Raw genomic sequence first — 22,046 nt, forward strand, 5'->3', positions numbered from 1 at the left:
GACCGTCAGACGGATGCGGACCGACGGTGTCAGGTGTCATGGTGGATGACAAAGAGGGTCACACGGCAAACCTTCTGCCCGAGGAAGAAGCGCTGACGTCAGAACCATCCACCTGCAGGACCGACGACGACGTCCGAGAGTTTTTTCTTCCAAAAACGACTTTCTCAAGTGTATTAACATTTTAACTTGTGTCACAACTCCTGCTTTCATTTGTGCACACACACATTTAAAAAAGCACATTCTCAAACACAAACATTAACACATGTACATGTCTGCATACACACATTTACAAAAACACATTTACACACAAACATTCTCACACAGAAACAAAGACAAACATAAACACATGCGCACACACACAGAAACAAAAGTACATTCATACACAAACATTCTCACACACAAATAGAAACAAAGACACACATAAATACACATACACGTGTGCACATACACATTCACAAAAGCACATTCTCAAACACAAACAGAAACAAAGACACACATAAACAAATGTACACGTGTGCACACACACATTCACAAAAGCACATTTTTACACACTAACAGTAACAAAGACACACATAAACACATATACACATGTGCACACACACATTAACAAAAGTACAGTCTCACACACTAACAGTAACAAAGACACACATAAACGCATATACACGTGTGCACACACACATTCACAAAAGCACATTCCAACACACTAATAGTTACAAAGACACACATAAATACACGTACACGTGTGCACACACACATTCGCAAAAGCACATTCTCAAACACAAACAGTAACAAAGACACACATAAACGCATGTACACATGTGCACACACACATTCACAAAAGCACATTCTTACACACTAACAGTAACAAAGACAAACATAAACATGTGTACATGTGTGCACACACAAATTCACAAAAGCACATTCTTACACACAAACATTCTCAAGGACAAAAGGAAACAGAGACACACACATAATCACACACACAAATGCCTGCACACACACATTCTCACACACAAATAAACACTTGCACAACCTGCACACACACAAAACCCCATTCTCACACACACATACATATGTACACACATTTGTAAATACAAGAACAGACACAAATCTACACAAATGCACACACAAATTCAAACACGCAAACACATTTAAACACACACGCATTCGCCAACACCAACACAACATTTACAAACGTTACACACTCAAAATTCAAACACACATAAACACATACATACAGGTCCATTGAAATGATTGGATGATGACACTTTTTCACCAGCTTATTTCAAACACGTGTCAAAAGTCAAATACACAACTGCTCACACAATCGTATTTGATAACATGTACTGTCTTAACCCACAAATAAGCATAAGAAAACATTGGCAGATTCATGTTGTGTAGCTCAGGTGAGAGTCTGAAAAAAGGAATTGGCTGTTCTTGCTGAACCTGGTACCGACTCTTCTTCCACTCATTACTTTATTAAAAACAATAGCGGATTTAATTCGACAACACAAGTGTTTTCTTCATCCGTTTGTCATCGAACAACTTTAAATTCTCGCGACACACAAGCCGGTCTTTGTGTTTGTTGAGAAACAACAAACAAGTGTTGTGCTCAGGTGTGAGCGTTCTCTCCCTCCTGCACTCGCTCACTCAACCCACACTCAAACAACAATTTGTTTGTCTGCGAGTGGGGTGTGAGACGAGAGAGCGGGGGTGAAAGTGGATAAGAAAATTGAAAAAATGAAAGTGAACAAAGGGAAATAAGGGCCCATTATACCGGCAACACAAACAGCGGCGAGGAGCCGTGCAGCCTCAGCCGTCCACGTCGTGGATCGACACCACGATTCCGACGGGAAGTGTGTTTTCTTCACGTGCGTTTGGGTTTATTAGTGTCGGAAACTTAGCTTCTCCGGCTGGAAACGATGATACGTGTGGGAAGGAAGCAGATGAAAGATGACACGTTAGTAAAGAACGCAACACAAATGTGTCTCATTTACCCTCATCCTGACCCTTAGCACAACACACAGTCACAAAAATGTTCACACCAACACATATAGTCACAGAAACACACCCACATGTGCACTTATGCATTTACACACACACAAAACACATATACAAACCAACACGCAAGAACGCACACAGACATACAATAACACACACCCACAAACATGCGAAAGACAAACACATTCACATAAACACACAACCATATACACAAGAATGCACACATAGACACAAAACCACACACAGAAAACAAACGTACACACAAAACACACACATGTACACGCTAAACCCACACAAAAACAGATTCACACAAACGCACACCTGCATGAATGCAGACACAAATTTACGCGAATGGACACACCGACACATTAACACAAACATGCAAGAATACGCACATCAATTTACACAAAAAAACACACCAACACATATTAACACAAATAAACACACACACACAGACTCACACAAACATCTAAACAAACTCAAACACACATAACACAAATAAACACACAGACAAAACAAACGTACACACACATGTACAGGCTAAACCCACACAAAAACAGATTCAGACAAACGCACACCTGCATGAATGCAGACACAAATTTACACAAATGAACACAACGACACATTAACACAAACATGCAAGAATACACACATACATTTACACAAATAAACACACACACACACACACACACAGATTCACACAAACATCTAAACAAACTCAAACACACATAACACAAATAAACACACAGACAAAACAAACGTACACACACATGTACAGGCTAAACCCACACAAAAACAGATTCAGACAAACGCACACCTGCATGAATGCAGACACAAATTTACACAAATGAACACAACGACACATTAACACAAACATGCAAGAATACACACATACATTTACACAAATAAAGACACACACACACACAGATTCACACAAACATCGAAACAAACTCAAACACACATAACACAAATAAACACACAGACAAAACAAACGTACACACACATGTACAGGCTAAACCCACACAAAAACAGATTCAGACAAACGCACACCTGCATGAATGCAGACACAAATTTACACAAATGAACACAACGACACATTAACACAAACATGAAAGAATACACACATACATTTACACAAATAAACACACCAACACATACAAACACAAACATGCAAGAATGCACACACACATTTACACAAATAAACACACACACACACACAGATTCACACAAACATCGAAACAAACTCAAACACACATAACACAAATAAACACACACACAAAACAAACGTACACACACAACTACAGGCTAAACCCACACAAAAACAGATTCAGACAAACGCACACCTGCATGAATGCAGACACAAATTTACACGAATGAACACACCGAAACATTTACACAAACATGCAAGAATACGCACATACATTTACACTAATAAACACACATAACACATATTAACACAAACATGCAAGAATGCACACACACATTTACACAAATAAACACACACACACACAGATTCACACAAACATCTAAACAAACTCAAACACACATGACACAAATAAACACACACACAAACGTATACAAAAACCTTAATATAAAGACAAAAACAGAAGAATGCACACACACATTTACGAAAACAAACACAGAAGAACACACACACACACACCTACACAAACTCAAACACAAAAAAACAACAGTCACCCGAATAAATAGACAAACACAGAAGAATTCACACACATTAATGCAAATTACAGAAGAACGCAAACACTTAAGACACACAAAGCTTTAAAATAAACTCACAAGAATGCACACATACACACAAACACACACACACACACACGAATGCAAACTCACATCAACCAAAGCGACACATACGCAAACTGACACACACAACGATTCACACAAACGCACACAAACCCGATAACTGAGAAAATGCATCAAAATGTAAAAGCATAGACAAACAGTGGAGCAGCAGCTAGAAATAACCTCCTTGGCAGCGTTATGATCCACCCGTGTCACTTCCAGCAGGAACAAATGGGAGGGGAAAAAAAGAAAACCCAGATGTTCCGAAATTCCTTTCACAGTAAAAGCTGTGAAGTCGGCATCAATCATTTTCCGACGCTCACCCCCCGGGAGATAATTGGCTTTTCAACGACTCAATATTTGAAATATTTCAAGGTGTTGCTCGTGGTACGTCCTCGGATTCATGTTTTATTAATAATCATTTAATTGGGCACCAAGTGGGGATATTAACGCTGCCACTCGCAGGTGCCACCAGCAATTTGGAGTCGAGTCTCGCTCGAGGACACGTCGGAGACGGATCAGACGGTTTTGTCTCCGACTCTTTAAAAGCACCACGAGCTCTTCCAAGAAAAGAAAAAAGAAAGAAAAACCTTTGTGTTTCAATCTCCGCCATTGATTGCATTAGCATCAGCAAAGCCTGGAGGTAAATGATGGATTTGGTTTAGATTAGTCAAGGATTACAGGGGGAAAAAAAAAAAAACCCCAAAAAAACCTTTAACCAGAATATATTCCCACAGGAAACATTCCTTAATCACGGGGAAACACAATTTGAAACATCGTTTGACTTTTTGTCGCGGCGGCGAAGAGACGCTTCCGATGTGAATGGTGTAAAGCGAAGCAGAGTTTCAGGGAAGAGAGGAAGAAAGACAGGTGAGGAAGAAAAAAGACGTCAGCTGTCACTATTCCAATGGCAGACATGCGTAGCTCAGCCGCGGAAAGTGATGGATTAAAAAAGTATTTCTCGGAATGCTGACTCATAAACAGCCTTAGATATTTTCAGATGTATATATCAGTGATTTTATGCAAGAATAAAAATCATATATTGTGTTTTTTAGATGCTGTGACTTTGACTTTCTTTGATAAAGTGCAGCAGAGTTTTATAATCTGATCATGAATAAACATGATTCATGATCGTTCTACGACTTCACGCCTCAATTTATAATGACTGCTCGTAATGAAGGAGGTGAAAGTCAAACTAAGAAACAGGATTTTCTTTTTTAAGATTAATGGCTTTTAATGGACTTTAAATAGTTTGTATCATGACTAGAGTTTAGTGAATGTTTGTGTGTGTTTTTGTGAATTTGTTTGTGGGAATGTGTTAGCACATTTTTTATGTTTTTTGTGAATTTTTTCATTTGCATGTATGGGTGATTCGGGGAATTTGGTTGTGCGTCTGTGAATGGGTGTGCGTTCGCGGAAAGAGGCGTTTGTGAATGTTTGTCTTTGTGGGAATATGTAAGTTTGCGTGTGTGTTTGTGTGAACGTTTGTGTTTGTGAGAATGCGTGTGTTTATGAGAATGTGTGAGTGAGTTTATGAGAACGTGTGTGTGTGTGTGTTTGTGAGAACGTGTGTGTGTTTGTGAGAACTTACGTGTTTTCGTTAGACCGTGTATGTGTTTTTGTGTGAATGAGTACATGTGTCTGCGAGAATGTGTGTGTGTTTTCATGAGAACTTGTACGTGTTTTCGTGAGAACGTGTGTGTTTTCTTGAGAACGTGTACGTGTTTTCGTGAGAACATGTGTGTTTTCGTGAGAACGTGTGTGTTTTCGAGAAATTGTACGCGTTTGAAAACTTACGTGTACGTATTTGCGTGAGAACGTGTACGTGTTTTCGTGAGAACATGTGTGTTTTCGTGAGAACGTGTGTGTTTTCATGAGTATGTGTACGTCTTTTTAAGTACGTGTACGTGTTTGTTAGAAAATTAAAATATTTCCAATTCCGATTTAAATGTAAACCATATACAGTACAATTCCAGACTTTCAGTTTCTCACATCAATTGTATAGAGGCAAAATGTATGGATTGCCAGAAGTGCCATAATCAGGTAATAATAAAAAGCAAATGGAAATATTGACATACAGGAAAAGAGAAAAAAATAGAAATATGGCTAAAAGGAAACTCATGTGAAAACTCAAATCTCCCGACTTACTCCCATGATTCAAATATTTAAGTCTTCCTCTCCAAGCTGCAGTAACACCCTCATAATGACCACGTTTTGAACTTTATTACTTTATAAAAGTCTACCCTGTCTGAAATCTCAGCGAATAAAAGGTTACGAGAGCAGAGTCCAATATGACGTAATATTGGGCATCACTCCTCCTCCCGCTTTGTTTATACAACCAGACACTTGGAGGTGTAGACCTCTGGGATTGATGACGACCGGTGACAAACCTTGATGAAATCTTGACCAGTCACAGCAGAGTGGGCGTGGTTATGGTAAACAAGATTTCATCTCCTTAAAAAGAAAAGAATCACATTGAAAAGGTATTACAAGAAGCGATGAAATTGATCCGCAATTTTAAATGTACCATTTCCTGTCCAAGTCTCTATTTCCAATCGCTTTTATATTATTTCATTTTGGCACTGCTGGCCCTCCATACAAGGGGGGTCTTAAGATGAGAAAAAAAAACAACCTGTCAATCATCATGAAGTCATTAGAGGTAAAGGTTTAAAAAGTAGTTTTGTCTGAAGCAGATTTCATTAGCAGTCCCTGTCGTTAATAATTCAACCAGTCATATCAAACCTGCTCAAACACATGCGTCAAACTCAGGCCAGGGGGGTTTAAATCGGGCCATAGATTTATCTTTGTGGTCTACAAGAGTTTTAAAAAACATTTCAACACTAGCCTTAGTCACCAAAAACCTGTGTCCATATCTGGAGGTTTTGATTTTCAAAAGATATTTCCAGAAAGCGATGAAATATTTGTTTCAAAGCAAAACATAACTGCCAGTGGATTTTTCAGAAGCAAAACAGCGAAAAATATTTTAAAAGAAAAATAGAAAAGGCCATATAATAGCACCAAAGGGTGCTAGCCTTATTGTTAGACCGATTCCGAGAAATTAGGCAGACGCTGCTAAAGGCTAAAAGACGACCAAAAACGTTGGAGGACTTTAACAAGGTTGTAAAACTTAAAGATTTTAGCTACAGAGCTCAATTTAGTCTAAAACCTTCCATGGAATGAGATGTTAAGAAAATATCTAGTTTAAAGTCACTTTAGTGGCGAAACGAAAGTACAACAGTTTACATGTCTGTCTAAATCTGTTCTGAAAGCACAGAGCTGTTAGTTCGCCATTATATCTTGGTCGCAGTTTCACAAGCCTTTAATTATCTTAATCCAAAGGTTTCAACCAAACACAAACTTGAATAACTTATTATCCTCAAGGTCGGGGCACGAAGACATCTACACATCTCTATCCTACACAAGCAGTAATAATAAATACAACAGGAAGAGACTAAAATCATACACAAGTCATTTTGATGAAAATACTTTAGCTCAGGAATTCCCAATCAAAAGCCATTTCATGCTACTGTAGCACTAATAATAAGGGAAAAGTTAGCAGGCAAACATTTTCTGCTTTTTTTATTAGGCCAAAAAAAGGAGAAAACGGGCTCACAGAGCAGTTCATGGCGCCCATTTTGATTCCAAGAAGAGCTCTTTATAGATATCAGAATTCGGAGAACCTAAAGGGACACAATTTTTAACTTTTTTAAATCAAATTTTCACGTTAAACTTTCAGGTCTGGATATAAACCTTAACGTGCTCTTGCGTGAAAACGATTAGTTTCCTTAATTAAGTTGAATTTTTTCTTTATTGTTTGTTTATGAATTTTCTTCAGTACTTATTCCTTAATACTAAAACATGGAAGAAGCCTTTCAGTTTCAATGGTCGTTCAAAAAAAAAAAATTCTCCACCCAGGGTTTTAAAATACACCATAAATGTCCATCATGTGTTTTAGTGAGTCCGAGTTGTTCACAACATAGAGGGAGTTCTGACGAAACAAACACCTTAAATTCAAGCCGGATCAATAAAGAGATGCGAGTACATTTAAAATATTTTCGTGCAGCTTCACTCAAAGCTTTCCCTCCAAGGTCTGCTCGGGGAAAAAAAAAAAAAAAAAAAACGTGTTGCAATAATCCAGACAACTATAAATAAAAACATGAAGCAGCCTCCATCTGAGAGAAAATACCTCAGACTGAGGCGAGAAGGGAGTGTTGGAAACATAAAACTTGTTTGTTGAGAAAAAGTTTGGCTTTTTTTTTTGTAACCAGCCTTCTGTTTGCTCACACGGTGTAATACTTGTCTTACATCTACCACTTCAAAACTCTGCTTTATATGTCTATTTCTGACATGAGGCTCGTATTAGTGCCACTAATGTACTACCGGGTTCTTTAGTGTTTATCTGTTTCCCTCTTGAGGCTCTCTTCCCATCTTCCTACACTCCAACTAAAACTGACCGAGAGTGGTCAGGGATGTCCAGCAGTAGCACCACCAGGAAATAACATACATTTAAACCAAAGTGTTTGGTTTAACAATATGATTTAAACGTCATTAAAACAAGTATTTTATAGATTTAAATGAGATACGAAGTGAATATTCTGTTCAGTGTAATACAAATGTATGACTGTGGGACAGACATGTTTTTATCTCTGATCCTTTCAATCTTTAATAAATGTATTGTTTCATTACAGTTGATGGCAATTGTAAATTGTTTTATTACAGTTAAAAATTGTTTATAGTTAAAAAAATGTTTGATTTAACTTAGATAGTTTGATTATAGTTCAAAAATGCTTAATTACAGTTAAAAGTTGTTTGATTACAGTTGGAAATTGTTGTGTTCCAGTTGAAAGTAGTTTGATTATAGTTTTAAAAAAAAACTGATTTATTACAGTTAAAATTGTTTGATTAAACTTGAAAATAGTTTGATATTAATTGACAATTGTTTGAATACAGTTGAAAATTGTTTTGTTACAGTTGAAAATTGTTGGATTACAGTTGAAAATAGTTTGATTATAGTTAAACTTTTTATTACACTTAATTTTTTTTATTAAAGTTGAAAATTGTTTGATTAAAGTTGAAAATTGTTTGATTAAAGTTAAAAATTGTCTGATTATAGTTGGGTTTTTTTTAATTACAGTTTAAAATTGTTTGATTCTAGTTAAAAATGTATTTATTACAGTTAAAATTATTTGATTTAAGTTCGAAATTGTTTGATTACAGTTAAGATTTGTTTTATTTCAGTTAAAAAATGTTTTGTTACAGTTAAAAATTGTTAATAGTTATTACATTTTTTTTTATTATAGTTAAAAAAAATGTATTACAGATGAAATTTTTTTGATTGCAGTCGTAAATTTAAGCATTACAGTTGTTATTCTATGATTACAGTTTTTGTTTTATTATTATAGTTGTCAGTTGTTTGATTATAGTCGAAAACGGTTAGAGTACAATCGAAAATAGTTGTATTGCAGTTTAAAATTGTGAGATTGCAATAAAACACAAAATTGTGTAACAGTTTTACTACATTTTATTATATATAATTAGTTGTTTCCATGGACCAGGAAGAGACAATTTGATTTTAAACTTGTAATACACGGTTGATTCAACAACAGTGGATCTAATGAGCCTCCTTCACCCAGTGAGTCTTTGAGTCGTATTTGTAAATGTAAAGGTTCAATGACTCAATGAGGACATTAAAATAAGCAGCACATTTTTAACATCGACGCAAGAATGAAAAATACGTACATTTCCCCTCCAGCATTATTTTCATTTTTCAAGTCAATAAACATCTCAACAAAGACATTCTTGAGTTGCACAAAAAGACATGAAGCAGTTTCAGACCGGCACAATTTCCCTCGCCAAACTGATTCCTCCCTTCCTCTTGACAACAAGTTTTTGATTTTCCTCAGCTCTAAAAATCGACCAGCAGGACGACAGCCGACTGTGCAGGATGATGAAGACAGCCTGTTCGATATGAATCTATAAACATTATATGTCTCTTTCCCCGGAACCTCAGAGCAACTCACAACCTATAAAAAGAATCCAAGCCCTTGCGTTTTGACCGGAGACGTGAAGAGACGTCTTATTGAAATAGGAAGAAATATCAGCTCAACATATGCAGCTGGTGAAGAAGTATATTTAGAATATGTAAGATTCTCAAGAGGGTTTATGAACTCTATAGAGACAACCACTACACACTCTTTTTTGTGCATCTTTCCTGTAAATTCTTTGTGTTTTTCGACCCACGGCTGAAAGTCCAACAACATATAAGCACAAATACTAGCATAATGTGACATGTAGTGACAGCTTGTCAGAACGGCGACGACAACATTACCCAGGAGCCCTCTCTCTTTTTTTTGTGCTCAATATTTGAATAAAGTTGTTAAAATGGTGGTCGGGCTTGTGTTTGACATCCAGGGTTTGTGGGTTCACACAGATCTTTAGAAGTGCTATTCAGAAGGTCAAGAATTTGAATTTTACCCACAATTTAAGTCCATCAAAATCCAAGTCGTGGGCCAAATGTTTCTTTATCTAAAAGTAAATATGAGTATGATTGTGATATTGTTTTTCATCGTTTCAGGCTAAAATTAACTTAATAATCTCTGTGTTTGTCTTCCTTCAAACCATTTCCTGCAACATCAACATACGTTTTTCTTTTTCCATCCATAATCTCTGCTCCTTATTTTATCTTAAACCATCTTTATAGGTCGCCATGTCAACATTTACCGATGTTTATTTTGAGTAAATCCTCAAACATAGAGTGCCATCTAGTGGCCTTTTAAAATGAAGACATTGTATCATGATACTTTCAAAATGAAGACACTGTATCATGGTACTTTCAAAATGAAGACATTGTATCATGACACTTTCAAAATGTAGACACTGTACCATGACCCTTTCCAAATGAATACATTGTATCAGGATACTTTCAAAATGAAGACACTGTATCATGATACTTCCAAAATGTAGACACTGTATCATGACACTTTCAAAATGAAGACACTGTATCATGATACTTTCAAAATAAAGACACTGTATCATGATACTTTCAAAATGAAGACACTGTATCATGATACTTTCAAAATGAAGACACTGTATCATGATACTTTCAAAATGAAGATACTGTATCATGATAATTTTAAAATGAAGAAAATGTATCATGGTACTTTCAAAATGAAGACATTGTATCATGATACTTTCAAAATGAAGACATTGTATCATGATACTTTCAAAATGAATACATCGTATCAGGATACTTTCAAAATGAAGACATCGTATCATGATACTTTCAAAATGAAGACACTGTATCATGACACTTTTCAAAATGAAGATACTGTATCATGATAATTTTAAAATGAAGAAAATGTATCATGGTACTTTCAAAATGAATACATCGTATCATGATACTTTCAAAATGAAGACATCGTATCATGATACTTTCAAAATTAATACATTGTATCATGATACTTTCAAAATGAAGACACTGTATCACAATACTTCTACAATTTGGTTATATATAATAGGTTTTATAGATTTACTAGATTAGAAGCACATATTATATCACAGAGAGTGCCACCTGATGGCCTTTCAAATTTAACACATGATACAGTGTCTTCATTTTATTAAGACCCCTTTTTTTGAATTAGTAGATTAGAACCAAATATTATAAGTAAGTAAATCATTTGTATTTATATAGCGCTTTTCCAGACCAGAGTCAAAAAGCGCTTAAAGAATCAGAACAATACTAAATAAAATATAGACCTTAAATAAGGCAGAGAGGGCCATTTGAAATGAAGACACTGTATCATAAGAACTGTTTTTTATCTGTTGTAGAGCAAAGTAAAGTTTTCATTCAGATTTAAAAGTCCATTAGTAGGCACTCTGTGTTATAAAAGTTGCCTCTTATCTACTTAATCAATAAAACGATGTGTAGTTTTTAAATTTAGACTTGTGGCTTTTCAAAATGAAGACACTGTATCATGATACAGTAGTCTCATGCCAAGTATTTGTATCTGTTCATAGTGGATTCAATTACCAGGTAACATCCATGTAATAAAGGTTTATGATGCTTGATGTCTGGACAGTTCGTACGAGCGGAGTGTTGGCAGTTCCAGGGCGAACACGTGCCTGTGTTCAAGAGCCTCTTGCAACCTAGCTTATTTAATAAATGAATAATTTGAACTCTGCGAGATCCGTGGCGCTGGATCATAAACTATTCAACATCTCCTCGCCCTCTTGCTCTGCCTTTGGCCCTCTTCACTGCCAGGAATTATTGTTAAATGTTCAGCAGCACACGCTCGCTCCAGATAATCATAAAAAAAAAAAAAAAAAAAAAAAAAAAAAAGACGCCGCTTCAGAACAAGATGATGATGACCATTTGCTGGGCCACTGAGCTCTTTGGACCCGGCCCGGTGTGAGGTGCCGAGGCTGAATGACCTGGCAGGAGTCCGGGACAAAGACCCACCATTACTGCTAATATGCACCCGGCGCTGCTGCATGAAAAGAGGCAAAAGTGAGCACTGCTGTGATAAGGACTGACTCGACAGTCACCGCCTCACTCGCTGTCTTGCTTCTTCTATATGCCTTCAACAACACCTCTCCTCCGTCGCTCCCTCCATCCGCACTTGCCGTCACCAACACCTCTGTTCAGTCCGCCAAATGTCATATAACACGATGGAAATATCAACCTGACAGACGTGAGAGCACGTTGGACACGTACATGTTGAACTTGTATTATATATGAACAGACCATTGAGTCTTTATCCCACCAGGCCATTTCCATAATTGACCTAAAGTACTTTTCACCATTCATTTCGAAGACGGACTATTAAAAACACCTTTTGAAAGGGTCTGGTTCTACTTTCTTTTGAAATCAAAATGAAACTTGACTTGGCTTTATGTCAGCTAGACAGGTGAAATAGTTATAAATCATAAAGCAATTTGTGTTAAAAGGAAAGTTCACAAATTATATACCTCCCTTTAAACTATCCAGTTGTGTTGCCATTTGAGTCAATACTTGGAATGGGGTCAGTCCGGCAAACTGAGCCTGAGAAACCTGGGTGTTGTATTTGACAAAGACATGTCTCTACTTCAACACTGCAGAAAACTGACCAGAAACTGTTTTCTCTAAATTTAAGAAAATGTTGTCACAACATGATCAGGTGTTTATAATCCATGCGTTTGTATCTTCTCGTCTGGACTTTTGCAACAGTTTGTTTTCATGTCTTAACAAGAAGGATCTGTCTTGCCTGCAGTTGATAGAGAACTCTGCAGCGAGTATTCTGACATGCTCTAGTAGAAGAACTCACATTTCTCCGATCCTTAAAACGCTTCACTGGCTGCCAGTTTCTACTGACTCCTTCAAGAAACATCTTAAGACCTTTATATTTGTGCAGGCTTTTCCTTAATTTTCTGGAACTCCTTGTGTTGTTCTCTGTGTTATATTGACATTTTTAGTATATATTTTATTGAGTATTGTTTTGATTGTTTAAGCGCTTTGTGACCCTGGTCTGGAAAAGTCGCTATAAATATAAATTACTCGTTTATTTTCTTGGATTTGTTAGGGAACCAGGAAGTACAACATATATCTGTGTCACTTTAGTCTTTGTTGTTGATGTGTTTTTATGCATCTAAAAAGGTGGTTTACTCACATTATACAGCAGTAAAAGTCTAAATAGATGCCCTAGAGAAGAGAGTATTTTAATGTCCAGCATTTTTCATCCGGCTTTGTCACAGCAAGTCAGCCTCCTCCATCTTAACCTATCTTGGTCGTCCTCCCGAGTCACTCCTATCCTCCTTCTGTCCTTCACTGCATCCATCATCGTCTTACTTTTCTCTTCCTCCTGGTGTCTCCATCCAAAACATTCCACGTCCAAACTATCCAATACTCTCCTCCTGAACTTAGTCTGCGAACTTTTACACCCGACGGAAACATTCATCTGTAAATAATTTCCTTGTGTCTGCTTTGTATAAAATAGTCATTAAATATTAAGGCTTCTCTCGGCTTGTTTATTATATTCTGCAATCCAGATTTACTTTTCCTCCACATCTCTATAGAATTCATTTGTTGTAGGAGCAGAAAACTGAATAATGATCAACACTAAATGATGCATCAACAATATATGCAAAAACTAGCTGAAATACCTACCATCACTAGGGTATAAAAAAGGAAAACAGAGGAGAGTAAGTTCAGGTGGATTGTGGGTCTTTGCAAAAAAGAGATATAATTAAATAAAACATCTTAATCTAATATGTTGACTTTAATTGAAATAAGACATTTTAATTTAATAGGGGTTTTCTTTCCGCCCCCTTGCAATTAACAAAAGGAGTTGACATACTGGAAATATGTGACTTTGTCCACCTTATCTTGTCGTTTTATTGACTCCCACTTAATCAGGTCGAGGTAAAGGGGGCGTAAGGGGGGCAGACAACACCATGAAATTTTAAATAATTCCAATGTTAATCAAATTTAAACCATGTATATTATGTGTCAAGGAGATTTTCAGAATTACTCTTTTGGTAATTGTAAGGCGGGCGCAAAGGTAGGCAGGAGACCCCCTCTGGAAATTAGGATATTAATTATTTCAATTAAACTTATCCAAAATATAAGACATAAGTAAAATATCCCCAATTGAAGCCGATTTCAATTTTGGGTTGTTTCGTTTAACCCTTGTGTTATCTCAGGGTCATTGACTAAAAGGCCTGACAACAAATGTGTTTGTGGTATCCCTTGTTTTGCCACTGGGTCAAGGTGGACGACCTCTCTGGCTTACAGAAATACATATGCAGTGGTGGATGTCGTTCACCTTGACCCAGGGACAACACAAGGGATACCACAAACACATTTGCTTCCGGGCCTTCGGGTCAACTTGAACCAGAGACAACACAAGGGATACCACAAACGCATTTGTTTCCGGGCCTTCAGGTCAACTTGACCCAGACACAGCACAAGGGATACCACAAACACATTTGTTTCCAGTCCTTCGGGTCACCTTGACCCAGAGATAACTTAAGGGTTTAAATATCTATATCTCTGCAAGGCTAGTGTATGTATGGTTTACATTTCATATAAATTGGACGTTTTTGGTTTTTCTTCTGCCTTTCCCTCGACCTGGTCCAGTTGCCCGAGCGATTTGTGAGTCTATAAGACATTATCAGACGAGGACACACACGGACACACACGGACACACACACACACACACACACACGAGAGACCTTTGGTGTGTCCTAAATTGCACACTTTTGTACTTGCAGTGCGCACTCAAACAGCTAGAAAATTTAGTGTGGATCGATGGATACCACAGTTTTACCACAAAACAACACAACAATGGTAACACAATGAAACAACTTGTTTCAATTGGTGCAAAGTGCTGTCAAGTGTCTGAGATAATGGTCGGTTTCAATCAGCGCTAAAATGTAGTAGAAGGAGAAACGTTGAGTCATTTCCGGAAGTGTGTAGCGGGAGTGTTAGATTTTAGACAGTACTACCCTGTCGTCATATGTTCACTGCGCAAGTCAGTGCACCGTAAAGCACGAAGAGAAGGGTTTGATTGGAGACACAGCCCCATTATTTCCTCCATATATAGATAAACCCCTGCAGGTGGGAGTTCCCTACAGGCACCAGAGCATCTAAGACAAGGGGTTACATCACATATCTGACAGCAGAAGACGCATTGAAGTTACCGACTAATCAGGCCAGTATGAATCACTCCTCTGGAAAAAAATCGCTTGTAATAATCAAAGCGTTTATTGGCATTCTTTCACTTCCCATTAAAGGAGTCAGACACTTGGTTCCCCCGACTGTCTTCATTGGAACATTCAATTTTTCCTGACCTTTAATGACACAGCATGTAACGTCTGCCTCTGGAGAGAGACATTAATAGACGTGGAAACACATTACTAAGCGGCTCTAGCCGACTGGAGCCGCTCAGATTATAGAAGGAACCCCTGGTTTGTCATGCAGCGGCGGCGGCTTCCTCTCGCACAAACCCTTTGTTAGCGACACGTTCACGTCCAGAACCTCCTGCTACCGTGGCTTTAAACAGATCTTCATGAAGAGAGAGCTTCTACGTAGATTAGATTTTTTTTTCCATTAGGGACATCTTGCTAGTAAATTAGCTAGAGGTTGGATTTCAGGATGAATAATTGCGCAGTCAAAGGACGACACAAGATGAATACCCGAAATATCAAATGTACAAGATAAATGCTCGCGGTCCATTTATAGTGCAGCATTTATCAAAGGGTGTAGGAGAAAATGGTAATTTGATAAGAGGAAGGTTCGATTGGGAGAATTAAACACAGTGCTTTGACTGGAAAGTTTGTTTTTTTCCTGACCCCTATCAGAGGGTTCTTCCACCGCGAGATCCTCCACATGCTAATTACGGCTGAGTTGTTTGTTCTCGGCGGCTCTTTCTCTTGTTTACTAATGAATACCATGTGTGTTGCAATGCCGTAGCCTTGATGAGAATGGATTAGGTGACCTCTCCTCTTGTTCGCTCGCATCCGTGGGCAGAGAGGCCCAAACGCATCATCCATTCTAGCTGTCAGACAGTAGCTCCTTTAAAATGCATCTCCCTTGTTTTTTTTCCCCCCAATAAGATCGGGGCTCTTTAATCTGCCGTACATGGTCGCCGCGTCTACCTGCTGAGATCCACCTGTGATCAACGGGAGTCTGACAACCTGACGGAGCAGGTGGAGAGCATCCGAGGAGGACGGATGCCGCTTTAAAAGCACACCTAAGTGGGATACTTGAGGGGCGCCGCTGACCTCCGAGGTCCTCCAATCCATGCACTGTTGTTTTTCTCGGCTAATTATGAAGCGGTTGTTCAGGTTGATTGGTTTCCAGTGTGTAATTACAAAACAGTCTGCAGAGAGAGCTTTCTATTTGAGTGCCCGCCTCGTTCCCCCCCTGACCGCGAGGCAACACCAAGAGATTGGCCATGCAGAGAGTCAAGGCCACAAACCTAATTCAGCCCAAATCAGACAAAGTTAAAAGTAGAAGTTAGGGCGAGTCTGACGTCAGTAGTTTGGCTTTTAAGGATTTGTTTCAATCAATTTAACATTCTTTTCTTTATGTGAAATTACATGGTGTGTTTAATCATTTAATTATTATGGTCGATAAGACATTATCAGGCATTCATTTCAGGTTTCGAATTAGTATTTTTGAAGGTACAATCTGTAGAAGAATATATATATATATATATATATATATATATATATAGGTTTAATAATGTGAGGAAATTTCGTGTTTTGAAGACATTTTGATACTTTCTAAGAAGGTCTCTTTGAAAAGCATCAAAAACACATTCAAAAACACTAGATGCATTTAATAGGGCTTTATACGGACTGGTATGACAAAATAAAACTTGTAAAAAGCATAATGAACTATTATAGATACTGTATATAAAACCATTAATGATTAATGCAATTCATATCCAGTGTATGTATTTTTGATTATTGCTAAAGTGATGACTGTGTCTGAATGGTTTACAAAAGAAGTAGTATTACAACTTAATCTAGTTTAACTTTTAAATAAACTGGACTGAATTGATTGATTGTATCATCAATAAGTGTCTGTTTGTAAAAAAGACTCTTCTCATTGAAATATTTACACTAGAAAATATGCTTAAGCCTTTTGCTGGAGATTAAATCTCGTTTACCATAACCACATCGACTCTGCTCTGTGATTGGTCAAGCATTGATGTTTGTCACCGAGCATCATCAATCCAAGAAGTCCCCGCCTCCAAGCGGGGCGTGATCACAGCTGGCAGGAGGAGGAGTGAAGACCTCTATAACTATATTTATAATGGACTCAGCTTTCGTAACCTTTTTTTCACCGAGATTTCAGACAGGGGAAACTTTACAAAGTATTAATTTTAAAACATTTTCATGACGAGGGACTTCCTGCATCTTGGAGAGGAAGACTTTTGAAACATGATGTTTTCACATCAAGTAAAATCTGAACACTTATTATTACATTATGTTACTACAATAACATTGTATTCAATGTCAATTTGAACATCATTTTCTATATTTACATTGTAATTACAATCACCGAAAATTCCGAAATATGATGTTAAACATTGGATGACACTCGACTTTAAAAAGGCAGTAACTTGCTTAATATTTGAGCTAATTACAATAAGGGAGTAGTTAGTCCACAGTTTTTTTGGCCTTTATCAACATACTGTATAAGGGAAAAAAAAAATCCTGCTTAAAGTTAAAGTGATTTTGAGCACAAGATGATCTATGTATAGCATATACGTGTAGCACATGTGAGAGAACCAAGCTTAAGACTTAAATGCCCCTTTAAAAATAAAAATGATAATGTGAGGTTACGAATTACGACACAAATGGAAAGTGTAACCAACATTTTATAGGTTATAGATTTTCACCTTCCCATTAAAATCCGATTGCATGCTAACATTTATCATGATGTCGTCTTCCTAGTTTAGATTCTTACTTCACTACCAAACGGCTTCAACCCAAATCAGCAAGAGTTTCATTTTTAAGTAAAGAAGACATATTTAAAAGGGCCATTTCAATTTAAATATAAATGAAATGCCCCGATGTCATCAGCGACGCCGTCTGATCAGATAAGAAACACAATCTAGAACTTCCTGGAAGTCATCTAAAGTCACAGCGGTTAGCTTCACAGAGACGTTCTCGACTGGAGTGAAACTCTCGCAGCAGTTCATCCGCATGATTAAAGTCTTCACATCACAGCCTACGCGGAAATTAATAATCGTCCGACTTGAGTTAACAAATGGTGACATGATTTCATTCCAACAAACATTCGCCCCCGACCGTCGTTAGATACTTTTAATGACTCAATTTCAGATGTCAGAGTGTCAACGGTGCTGTTCTTCACGTCGCCTGCTGGAAGACCACATTTGTTCTGTTTGATCTTCGCGAAGGCGCTCAGTATTCATGAAGCAGAAATGCAGAGGCAGAATATCTTTTCTGAGGATGTTGCCACGAGCGACTTTCACTTTATCACCGCTCATTGGGACAAGCCAGCAGCCTCTGCCTTCCAAATGAACAGTGAACAAAAGAATGCTTAAATTACAGCTCCAAGTTTTAAACCATAGATGAGACAGAAAGGAAGAGTGGGGAAAAGCCAAAAGCACTTATCACCACTACTCTGTAAAAAAAAAAGAAGCGTGATAAATTATTGAATTGAAACACAACCTAAAAAGAAAGAGAATTCCTTTTCTTAAGACAAAGAATTACCGAAATTGAAACGGATAAGTTGTTGTACAATCTTCAAAGATGTTAATTGAGACTCTAATCATATGGAGGAAGACAAATCTTTTCTTTGTATTCAAAGTCGAAACAGTGCTTGAATACAAACAAGCCAAACTCAAATGAAAGAAAGACACTTATAGCACTATATTTATCGTTTCCATCAAAGTGATGTCGCAGATTCAGTCTTTATAAAACTGTTCTGCATCTGACAAAGACACAAATGAATCGATCAAAGGCACCAGATAACCCACAAACTCCTGTGTTTATATATCTTGTTTACACCTAAAGTTGCAAGAAGCTACAACGATAAGATAAAGCAGATCAGGTAACAGAAGCCTTAAAAACAAACAAAAAAAGAATGAAAACCAGAAACAAATGAACAGAAGAACTAGAATTCCAGAAAAAATGTTTAGCTACGAGATTCATTCTTATCACATTTTTTCATTTTAATCACATTTTTTTGTCCATGACGGGACAATACAAGATTACTCATTTTAAAAACCTAAAAGAGGAAAAACAAGTTTTTTCTCCTGGTCATCAGTGGTTATAGTCCACCACTGAAAAAATATCAAAAGATTGATATAAATTTATAGTTTAATTTAAAGTAAAAACATCTTCATGATGAGAGACTTACTGCAGGAAGACTTTAACATTTGAAACATGTGAATGAGTCAGGAGAGTTGGGTTTTAACATGAGTTGCCCTTTAAGTAAAGTGTCAACACTTTATAATGTTATAACAAAACACTTTTTTTTTTATAATGTACTATGTTACTTATAATTACATTGTTATTAAGAGACAGTGTTCTCAATTTACTTTAAGTCTACCCCTGTATAAAGCTTGGTTTATACATATAAAATTTAAAAATAGACTTATATATAAACTTGCTGAACTATGCAAGAGGGTGCTATCACCACTATTTGGCCAATCGCGATGTATTCCGAAAAAATATTCGGAGGCTGCTAAGGGCTGAAAGAGGGCAAAAAAAATTGAATGACTTGCGACTTTTAAAAGGTTGTTACTTGCCTAATACTTGAGCTACTAACAATCAGGGACTATTTAGTTTAGTATGTATGATGTACACATTTAGGTTAAAGTCTAATAAATTAACTAGCTGATGTAAGTAAAAGGGCCTATTTTGGCCAATCGAGACGGATTCCAAAAAATGATGCGGAATCTGCTAAAGCCTTGAAGAAGGCCAAAAATGTTGGACGACTTTCAACATTTAAAAGAACATATGTTTTTGCTACAAGATACACAACAGCGTGAAACATTAAACAATTTATAGACAATAATTCATGCTAATCACATCTTCCAAGTTACCAATACTTCATGTTTTATCAGACATCCATGACATGATAATTTAACATAATATGAGAAGTTGACCTCTGAAAATAGGTAAAAGGAGTCAGTTTTAAGACATATGCTCATTTTAAATTCCTAAAAAGAAAATGTTTAGTTACACGGTGAAATGGAGGTTGAAATAAAGACTAAGGAAGAGGTGTTTGTTCCTGGTCTTCAGTTGTTGGATACAGAAATTGAAGTTGGTCTAGAACATAAACAAAGACCAAATAATGTTTGGTTATAAAAAAAAAAAAAAGGCAGAACGCCACACATTCCCAAATGATATCACCACAAGTCATCAGCGGCGTTGGTGCGAAGCAGCTCGATAATGAAGTGAGAATATGGATGTCGGTGCTGCTGCTCATAGATATTAGAACCAGATGCCAGGTTAGTCAAACCCCACGTGAGCAGATAAAACATGCAAAATAATTCAACAATCAAGGACTTGACGTAACATTGACAGAAGGAATTATTCAGAACATTTTTTTTTTATAATGAATGCATTTTTTCCTGTAGAATGAAAGTTTCTCGTTGATTTTTGTAAGATAATAAAGGATGTACAGACCTATAATTGAAGCTATCGCGGACGATTCCCTCGCCATTGACGTGCGAATTGACTGCTGTCTAAATTATAGCCCATTTCATGATGAAGAACACGAGGGGGGTGACTGCAAATGTCTCCCCTTTTATCACAGCAGGGACCTCAACCCAACGTGTGTCCACTTCTCAAAAGGGGAACGATTTCAGAGGCCACCATATTTCAGCAAACATACAGACTGAAAACTGTTTTGTTTTTTTGCTCTGAAGCTTAAGAAACGTTCTGGCCAGAGCAACAGGAGGCGGCAGGACGAACCAGCTTGAAAACAATGATTCTAAGAGCATTAAAAAAACAGCAGCAGCTTCGCAATGCAGCAGTGAGAACTTCCCACTACTGTTATTACCAACAACTGCTTTCACTCAGATACCTGTCAATGTGGATCGATAACCCCACGATACTTGCACCGTTGAGTTTAAGGAGAGAATCAAACTGTTCAAGAGCAAACTTTTGAATCATTTTATTTTTATTATTGCTGTTTTGTAATCAATATCTTCATAAAACTGTGTATAAAATAAAATAATTCGATTTTTTTTTCAAATATTAACTGTTAAGTGTTTGGTAATTTCTGTGTTGCAATTAAACTTCCAGCCACTAGATGGTAGTGGATGCTACGTCTTACAAAGATAAATCAACAAATCTTGTGATGAATGAGGACGAGAGGATACAGTTGTCTCCAGGTGCTTTTAAAATTGATGTTTGGACATATTTTGGCTTTAAGATCTAGTAATTAAATCAAAGGAAAGTGGAACATTCACAAGATATCACTTAAATTCAGTGTATAAAAAGGTTGTGAAAATTGTGCAAGTGTATTTAAATATATCATAACATTTGGAGAGCCGTATACAGAGCTGAAGATATATCTTATTGAATCATATATATCGCTATAGGCCTAGTTATTATGCAACAACAACAAAAAAGTGTCAAATGGGAAGATGTCAACACAGTGGTTCAGCAGTGGACCTCGGACGATTCCGAAATCGCACTGTGGCCAAAAGTTATTCAAGGGGAAAAGCAGGGACTTATCAGACTTTAACAGGACCATGATACATTTTCATGAACATCTC

The sequence above is a fragment of the Callionymus lyra genome, chromosome 9 (genome assembly GCF_982586985.1).
Source record: "Callionymus lyra chromosome 9, fCalLyr1.hap1.1, whole genome shotgun sequence".
NCBI lineage: Eukaryota > Metazoa > Chordata > Actinopteri > Syngnathiformes > Callionymidae > Callionymus > Callionymus lyra.